This window comes from Glycine soja, chromosome 18 (genome assembly GCF_004193775.1).
Source record: "Glycine soja cultivar W05 chromosome 18, ASM419377v2, whole genome shotgun sequence".
Lineage (NCBI taxonomy): Eukaryota > Viridiplantae > Streptophyta > Magnoliopsida > Fabales > Fabaceae > Glycine > Glycine soja.
In genome coordinates this window covers 37,411,649-37,415,674 of record NC_041019.1, presented here as the reverse complement: position 1 = coordinate 37,415,674, position 4,026 = coordinate 37,411,649, and the positions used below count along the sequence as shown (strand labels likewise).

Genomic DNA, 4,026 nt, shown 5'->3' with positions numbered 1-4,026 from the left:
TTCAACCATTGGTCTTCCAATATATCGAATTCCTTTGGATAGTTTGACTAGGCTTTCATACTATTGTTATATTAGGGTGGGTTGTTATTTTGGAGGGTAGCACTTAGGTGCCTTGTAATCTCTTTTTATGGTACCACTGGTACTGGTTTGCCTATTAATAATATATATATATATATATATATATATATATATATATATATTTTGCCTTCCAAAAAAAAAAAGGCTTTAACAACTACCAAAACCAGTTGTATGCCATTCCCCTTAAGGTGTTGCTGTCATGCATACTTTCCCAAAAACACTATAGTACAGCAAATGTCCCTCCACAAGACACGTCATCAAAACCCGTTTCCTCTTTGGTTAGCCATCTGAACCATAAACAACGATATACACTATAGTACTAGCTGATAACACGTAGATAGACAGATAGCAATCAACCTTGCACAAAACCATAGAAATACATATATGCCCAGCTAAATACCTTAAGAATATTACTTCACTTTCTGGCAGATTTTCTTGTTCCATCTCATTGAAAACCTTGATTGCTTCTTGTCCTTGACCATGAAATCCATAAGCAGAAGCAATCCTTGAGTTCCACAACTCAAGGGATTGTGTGGCAGCCTATTATAAGGAAGTTTGAAGCCAAACTTGCAAAATGGAAGTAAAGAAGCCTATCTATGGGGGCAGAATCACTCTCATTAATTCAGTTTTATCAGCCTTACCTAGTGGCGATACTATCTATGGGGGGCAAAATGGAAGCAAAGAAGCCTATCTATTGTGTGGCTGGGGGATAATTTAACTCTACAAGCAAAATATCCTACTTTGTATTTAATAAGCAATCAGCAGACCTTTCTATTTCTATTTTTTACACATTTAAAACTCAAACATATAAAATATAAAATATATAACAAACTAACAAAGATAAAGACAAAAAAAAAAGGAAATATAAACTCACCTCACTTGCTGCTGCTGCCCATCATTTCACTCTCACAACAAATAGGAATCATGTACCTGCATGGACGGATCCACATAAAGCTATAAGGAGATGATTGCTCCCATTAAGATATTTTTTGTAGTTAAATATATTTAATAAAAAAATTACTCCCATAAAAAAATCAAAATGAATGGTTTCAAGACATGATCGGTTGCTAAATTAAGCAACTAACATGAGAGTACAAAGCCCTGCTGCTCCAATAATATATATGAGATGCAAAATGGGAAAATTTAACAACTACAGCGGAAATTTTTGTATGCAAGGAAAATGAATCAGACAACACACAAGTGGCTTGACACGGGTGGAAAGAGATGGTGGCAAGTGAAAACTTTGGCACTCAACATAGATTGTATATAGACTGAAAATACAGTTTGATTTTTTATTTTTTATTTTTTATTTATACTTTTCCTGATTGAAAATTGAAATCAACCCAAACTTTAAATGAAGGTGAGCCTAAGCATTTCCACTAAACCGGTGGCAGTCTTTATCAGCACCAGGTAACGTGTCTAGTGTGAAAGGCTAAGAAAAAAAAATACAACAATTATATAAGAGTGATGGTGCTAGATGTTGGATTAAAGCCTCGAATGGTCAAAATAACATTATTGTATCAACGAGATGTGACATTTTCTAGAAAATACCCTGTTACTTTAGAAAATAGTGTAACAAAAGAGAATTAAGAAGAGTGATGTTATTATTATTTTTTATAATATCCTCATACTAGCTAGTTCTTTTAATATTTTATAAAAAAATTAATTAATTAATTAATTTTTTATCTTAAAAATACACAAAAAATCAATACTTGATTTATGTAGTAAAAAAAAAGAGGAGATTAATATTCTGCAATATGCCTAAGGTGGCAGGATAACCCTCATCAATTCTGTCTTAACAACCCTGCCTATTTATCCCTAAAAATCTGGTGCATAAGGTAGTTTCTATTCAGAGGAATTTTTTGTGGGGAGGAGGTTCTGAGGCAGCCAAGATACAGTGGGTCAATTGGGATACTGTTTGTCTTCCCAAGAACAAAGGGGGGCTTGGGGTTAAAAATATGTCCAAGTTTAATGAGGCCTTGATTGGTAAATGGGGATGGGACTTGGCAAATAACCAGAACCAGCTTTGGGCTAGACTCTTGATGTCCAAATATATATGGTGGGTGGAATGCTTTATGTTATGGTAGAAATAGTGTAGACTTCTCCCCTTGGTAGAAGGATCTAAGAGCTGTTTTCCAGCAGCAGCATAGCAACAGTCTCATCAATAATATGAGGTGGAAGGTGGGTGATGGGGTCCGGATTAGGTTTTGGAAGGATAAATGGAGAGTAGGAGACTTAACCCTACAAGACAAATACCCAGCATTGTACCAAGTGAGTACTCAACAGAACCACTCCATAAACTCAATGGGCCTCTTATATATGAATATAATTATATTTGCTGAGAAAAAAAAAATCTATAGTAGTTGGGTTTGGCAGGATTTGCCTTTGTATCTATTTGCTATTTTCAGTACATCTAGTACTGAACTATTATTAATATAATTAATTTTTACTGTGCAAAAAAAAAACCAGACCAACTTTGGAACAAGATTCTGGTTTCTAAATACAATGGTTGGAGGGGTTTGGGTCAGGGGCCTAGAAAGCTATACTTCTCTACTTGGTGGGCTGACTTAAGGGTCATCATAATGGAAAGGAAAAACATGCATTCCTGAGTCTAAATTAGCTCTGTCTGGTACTTTATCTATTCTAATATTAATTATCTTTGCTTTCCAAAAAAAAAAATGCCTTCCAAGCATCATCATAGCTCAAACCACTACACTCTTTATCAGACAAGGCACCACACTGGACAGGAGAATGGGACCCCATTTTGAAATCCCTCCAGCATGTCTCATAGCACTTGTAAGCAACTATAATGACTTAGTATCGTCTTAGTCTAATTTAAATCTCCAAATTCACAGAAACATGAACGGGTAACAAAACATATTGTTTGGAAAAATAATCATATTTCCTAGTCTCAGCTTACTCAAATATCAATCATATTAGTTAGTCTAACTAGGGTTTCGAAACATCACAACAGAGACATACCATTGAACAATGGATTTTCATCATTAACATACAACAGAGACATACCTTCGATGGCTTCCCTGGGAGTCTTAAAGCCAAGCACAATGGACTTCCAAAATCGAGTCCCACCCTTTCCGGGACTCGATTTTTTCCTAGTTTTCTTCGACCTGCGAAAGTGAGCAAATGTTCAAATGAGGAACGCCTAATGTTAAAACCAAAGGACGTACCTCAAAAGATAAGTGCCAGACACGAACTCCACAAACGCGAACTCAACAATGTGGTTGCAGTCACGAAAGCACAGCCCAATTTGCGACAAACACCAACTCAGGCAAAAGGAGAAACAACAAGAACACCCTGGGAGTACCCTTTCCGGGACTCTTTCCTTTCCTAGTTTTCTTCGACCTGCAAAAGTGAGCAAATGTTAGTTATGATTAGTGAATTTTAGTTATGGTTCAGCCCACTAATCCAAGATCAATTCCAAGATTCTCCACTAAGTGTGCTTAGGTGTCATGAGGCATGAAAAGCATGAAGGACATGCACAAAGTGTGACTATATGATGTGGCAATGGGGTGTAGTAAGCAAATGCTCACCTCCCCCTCTAAAATTTAATTGGATTGGGCTTCTACCAATTCAATTAAATTTATTTCCAACCACACACATCAAATATCCACTTAGTGCATGTGAAATTACAAAACTACCCCTAATACAAAAACTAGTCTAGGTGCCCTAAAATACAAGGGCTGAAAAATCCTATATTTCTAGGGTACCCTACCTACATTATGGAGCCCTAAATACAAGGCCCAAAAATAATGAAACCTTAATCTAATATTTACAAAGATAAGCGGGCTCGTACTTAGCCCATGGGCCCGAAATCTACCCTAAGGCTCATAAGAACCCTAGGGCCTTCTCTTGCATCTCTGGCCCAATCTACTTGGAGTTTTTCTATCCAATGCCCTTGCGGAGTAGGATTGCATCATTCCCTCCCCC

At 36.7% G+C, this 4,026-nt stretch overlaps 1 long non-coding RNA gene across 1 annotated transcript; it reads right to left on the bottom strand.

Annotated features, from left to right (window-relative positions):
* Window positions 1–928: 928 nt before the first annotated feature.
* Window positions 929–3,431, bottom strand: LOC114394949. Its single transcript, XR_003662888.1, has 3 exons — window positions 3,267–3,431; window positions 3,106–3,206; window positions 929–1,008 (listed from the first exon to the last, which is right to left on the bottom strand). It is a non-coding gene; the product is annotated as an uncharacterized LOC114394949 (long non-coding RNA).
* Between the last annotated feature and the right edge of the window lie 595 nt (window positions 3,432–4,026).